This window comes from Saccostrea cucullata, unplaced genomic scaffold (genome assembly GCF_032062105.1).
Source record: "Saccostrea cucullata isolate Sc308-1 unplaced genomic scaffold, CSIRO_AGI_Scuc_v1 ctg21240, whole genome shotgun sequence".
NCBI classification, from domain to species: domain Eukaryota; kingdom Metazoa; phylum Mollusca; class Bivalvia; order Ostreida; family Ostreidae; genus Saccostrea; species Saccostrea cuccullata.
Window position 1 is genome coordinate 1 of NW_026936138.1, and position 5,810 is coordinate 5,810.

General features: G+C 31.5%; 1 pseudogene; it reads left to right on the plus strand.

The window, feature by feature from the left end:
• The first annotated feature begins 1,003 nt into the window (after positions 1-1,003).
• LOC134244855 (putative ankyrin repeat protein RF_0381) lies at positions 1,004-5,418 on the plus strand (annotated as a pseudogene).
• Positions 5,419-5,810: the final 392 nt, after the last annotated feature.

Sequence of the window (5,810 nt, forward strand, 5' to 3'; positions counted from 1 at the left end):
TTTTTTTATGCCGCGTGCTATTTACTGCGAATCTCTATAAGTTGAAAAAACTGCAATTTTGACCTAAAAAATAATATTTTTATTCAGTATTTTTTGTTAGGGTTTAGAACAAAGTTTGAAATGATGCTAAAGATTTTTCTGAAATTGTCATAGTAAAGTACTAAAAGGGCCTAAGGTTTGTATGGAGTTTATGGGAAAATAATTAGTGGTCTTTTCCCTTAAGCATAAGAGAAGGGATCAAGTAAAAGAGGAGTAACATTACCTGTCCCCGGTCATAGCCACCATGTTCCTTGTGATGATGGATTTCATGCTAGGCATTTTAATTATGTGAGAAAAGTAATACAATAAAGGCGTGTTTAAAATTGTCTTTTGCTTTGAAAAGACAAAATACTAGGCTAAGACCCCGTTTTGTCCCTTGTTTTATGCAATAATTTAAAATTATAGATGTCAAATTATTTTTTTTTAAAAACGGAGAAACCCAATATAATCGTTCCATATAAAAGGTTAAAAATTTGTTACATGTATTGTAAGGAATTATTATTTTGAGTTTTCCTCTAATTTACTCTAATACACATAATAAATGTGTGTCATAAATATAATTTGTGAAAAAAATTTTTCACCCGGAAGGGGGGGGGGGGAGGTTCCAAAATACCTGTGATTAAAGTATCATTTTTCCCACTATTAAGTATATTTAATAATAGTTTATTATGGTAGTTAATTTTTATGAGGGATGGTAAATTTAAGCAAGACATTTTTTGGAAGATAAGATTGTTCATTTTAAAGAGACACAAAAAAGAATCATGAAGGATAAGGAGATAACGAACAGTATTCAATCTCAACGTCCATTAAAAAATATACAAAATAAGAGCAGAGCAAACACGGACCTCTAAACATCAGAGGGGGGATCAGGTGCCATGGAGGAGTGAGCACCCCCTGCCGACCGGTAATAAGTATTGAAATGAGTCAAAACATTTATATATTTTATGCATTTTTTTTCTTTCAGGATGCTTTTCAAAATCAGATATCAGGAAAGATAAGCAGAGAGGACTGGAAATAGGTAAGTCATGTGTTAAATAAAAATGGTGTAATAACTCCTTTTAAAAGGCGTAATAATCTTTTTAAAAAACTAATTATAACGCCTTTCAGAAAGGTAAGTCGTGTGTTGAATGTAAATGGCGTAAACTCCTTTTAAAAAAGGTGTAATTTAACGCCTTTAAAAAAAAGTGTAATTACACGTTCTGGAAAAAGCGTAATAACATTTTTCTAGAAAGGCGTAATAACCCCCTTTTAAAAGACGTTATAACGCCATTAAGAATGGCCGAATGGGAAAGCGTAATAACGCCTTATAAAATTTAAAGCGTAAAACGCTTTTTGGAAAGGAAAGGCGTAAAACGCCTTTGGAAAGGCGTCATAACCCTTTTTTTAAAAAAAAGAGTAATAACACCTTTTCAAAAGCATTTTACTCCTTTTTCGCTTTTCCCTTTTTTTATTGATTGGTCAAAGCTAAAAGCTTTTGTACTCAAATATCTAAGCTCTGTAAAAACCTCTGATTTACGCCGCTACTTTTTCTGGCGTTCACTTATAATTTCTTGTATTTTCCTTTAAAAGGAAATAGTAATAAAATAGTATTTCACAACTTTTTGGATATTTTACCTTTCAATGGTAAAAAATCCCTTTATGTTTTTGAAAGTCATTTACAAAATTTCCATGATTTCGATGTCCACGTAGAAGATCGTGAGTGAAAGTTAAGAATACATACACGCTTGTCCAAAAATAGATGGAAAATGATGGAAAATTTAGGAAACCATCTTCAAAGCGGGGAAGCATAAAATGCGAAAGTATTATCCAAAGTGAGCGACAAAAAACAGCGGCGCAAATCAAAGCACGATTAATAATTTGGCAAAAAATTAGAGGCATTCCTTAAATAAAGATATACATGTAGGACAGCGAGATAAAAAAAAAAAATAACATATTTTGGTTCTTTTAGTTATGTAAATATCAATAATAGAAATGCTATTTAAGTTTTATGTATGTTATTGGGGGTAAATCATGCAGACTTGGTGTATTTCATAAAGCTTGCTAGCCTTCCGAAAGACATGATAAAACCTTTAAAAAAAACATATGAAACTTTTGAGAACGCTGTAAAACTCCATTTGTAAAGACGTAATAATTAATTAAATATTTTAAATTTATCTCTTTAAAAAGCAGCTTCATTAATCCAGGATTCCAGTGGAGATATGAAGGAAGGTCAGCAAAGTGCAGGTTTGTATCAAAAATATACTAGTCGTGTATTGTTCTACTACAGGTCATATAAACAAATAATGAACAATACATGTACTTTTCAAAATTTCTTTGATGAGTTAAACAATATGCGTTTCTTTTTTGTAGAGTATATTTCAAAAAGCTTGGCCGTTATAGCAACAGCCTTAAATAGTTACATGTCTCGGACATATCAGGTCTTATTATTCTAGGCTAGAGCATTTTATTGGGTTTTCTTTTTTTTACATCTGCATCTACTATAATTTATCGACATTAGCCCTACCATGTGAAAGATCCGAGGCTTTTTTTTCTTAGTCTCTGCTGCTGTTTGGACTTTACGGAGAAGGCAAGAGTCCCATTAAACAAAATAAGAAAGACAGTGCAAAATAAAGAAAAAGAATAAATTCAAACCGAAAGGCTGGCATACGATTCTGTATACAATGAAAATATTTCTTAAAAAGTCTTTGCTATAAAAAAAATTAAAGTGTTATATGTAGATTTATTAATTGCAATTTTCAATTCTTTGTGTTATCAATTTTATTTTAAGATTGAAAAGTGTTTAGTCTTTTGAAAACTAGATATTAAGGGAAAATTATCTCCCTTGCATTGAACAGGATTTCAACCTACCAATCACAATAAAAGGGAAATGCATAGTTTGAAGACTGTAGAATTCTTGAGTACTAATCATGTTAATTTTCTTTGAACACCTGCAGATTTGGAAGATGGAAGTATGTCAAAATATAACAAGTGTCAAAATGATATAAAGACGTCTGGTAAGAATATAAACACTTGTTTTATTCCATGCACGATATACATTGAATAATTTATAGATATTGAACATTTACTAAGAAATCTATAAAGAGATGATGTATAATGAAATATATCGAACAGTATTTAAGTTCAAATGTCCATAAAACAATACAAAATAGGAACAGAGCAAACACAGACCTACAAAACATCAGAGGTGGAATTAGGTGCCGTGGAGAAGTGAGCACACCCGCCGTATACAATTGAAAACCAGAATGATTAATTTCTTGAAATCTAAATAGCAAACAAGCCAATTCAAAGAATTGTGGACACGAGCTTTCGGTGTCTTTGTGGTTGAGATGTCATTTTTATGGCATATTGTTTCGTATATGAATGTCCTATCATGTTATTCTTCAAGGTAAAGGTAACAAAATCAAAATCATAGTGTGCGCATAGACTTCGACTTAAGGACATACCTTAAGGACAGTACCTTACCAACTGATAATTTTTGTAGATATTTTAAATTTAAACTCATAATTCAATGACATGTTCTTAGACAAAAAATCAGCATACGTTATCAGGGGTTTTGAAAAGATATCAAACTATGAAAATGTTTTAATTATTTAAAGAAAAATGTTTAAAATGACAGAACATGAATTCCAGATTTTCTTTCAGCAAAATTTGTTTTAAAAGAGGTGTAAAAATCCTTACATAAATATTTAAAGTATTGCACACAGGTCCTACACTTAATGGAACTTTTCAACTCCACGGAAGAATCCACTAAAGTCCAAACTAAGTTGCATATGACCTTAACTGTATCGTACCTATGTAATATGCAAAGGACCCCTTCTTCTTTGTTCTTTGCGATTTTGTGTCATACTATATACATATTGTAAATACTTATCTAAAATATATGCGTTTCAAGAAAAATTGATATAAAAAATTTCACGGGTGGCATTCTTTAGAATATTGTACTGGGTAAGTTTTTATTTTAAACACCCATGCAAATGATAATTCATTCTTTCCAAAATTCATGTTAATGATATTTGTTTTATAGTGGACAACGACAAAGTTATATTCGTCGATTTCACAGTTGAAGATTCAGAATTATTTTTCCTCTTGAAAAGACAGTGTAAAAATGGAGTATTAAGAGGGTTTAGTTACCTTAATGAAACAAGAGTTAAAAAAAGGGAGAAACAAAAAATTTTCTGTCAACGAGACGAAGCAGGATGTACATTATTGCATTATACTGCCCAAGGAGGGTCTATTCCTATACTTGAAGAAATTATTAAAACACATTCTGAGGTAGAAATTAACATTAAATGTTTCCAAGGACAAACCGTTCTTGGCTACGCAATCAAATACCAACAGAAAGACATGTGTGAGTTCTTAATTATTAAATACAAGGACCTTTTACTGGATAACTCTATTTCTACATGTCAAGGAATAAAACCAATTCACTGGGCTGCATGGCACGGCGATTTAAGTATGTTGTGTTTCCTTAGACAGAATAATGTTAATCTAAACGCGAAAACAAAGAACGGTTTAAATATATTAGATATTGCAGTTATGAGGAACAAAGACGAATTTTGTGAAAGCATGATAAAGAATGAAAATATGATACAAGATGTAAAACGTGATGAGTGTGGATGGAATGTAGCACATTATGCGGCGTATGCAAATAATGTCAATGTTTTAAAACTTTTAAAATCAAAAAACGAGAGCTTTATTATGGCTAAAACAAAAACAATGAAGACAACTCTACATATCGCCTGTGAGTATGGACATCTTAAAGTTGTCAAGTTATCGCTGAAAATTTTGAAGTTCTCCTGCATTGCACCGACGATCTTAAATGGAATGCGCTTCATTATGCTGGCAAGGGTGGAAATCTTCAAGTTCTTCTTCTACTGCAGAAAAAGGGTTTGATTATTACATCTCTGACGGGGGAAGAGAAAACGGTACTGCACATAGCATGCACTCATAAACAGGTAAACATTTGTAGATATGTGGCTGAGGAATTTTATAAAGATCCCAGGAAACGAGACCTAATAAATAAGAAGACAACAAATCAATGGTGGATGGCTGCTCACTATATCGGGGTCGAGAGGAGAGGGGATGGGAGTGAGGAGGAAATCGTTAATACTCTGTGTGATTGCGAAGCAGATCTGTCTGAGAAGACGAAGCAAGGATGGTCGGTTCTTCGTATTGCAATGGATCATTGCAATACACGCCTCGTAAAGCATCTTTTGTTTAAAACATATAGAAATAAATTGAAAATTTCAGAAGAAATACTTTTCGATTATATAAAAAATAAAAACATGAAAGCATTCTACGAATTCTTCACGATACGTTAGGTGAATTGACAACCGAATGACAAAATAAAATTGTCATTTTGTTAATGCTAAATAATTTGATGACATACAGAATGTTGTGTTTTCTTCGTCAGTAGATTAATGAGCTGGTTGTTTACTTTACAAAAAATTTCATTTATATTCAAAAAATATTTGAAACATTAAAATATAGATAGCATTTATAGAACGTGGACGTTGTTTTAAAAGCTCAAAAGAATAAAAAAAATATTTACGAAACATTTCTGATATAGCAAATGTACTAGTATTCAATTCTATATGACTGATTTAGAAATTGCATATTGTAATTTTCTTTAACAAAATATTCTTTTTTATATCACGCTGACTGATTTGTATATTTTGTTGCGCTGAATACATGGAATATGAACAATGGTATTGGGCACAGCTTTTAAAATACTCAGTTCGCTCTGAATTCTACATTAGTATTCTGAGGTT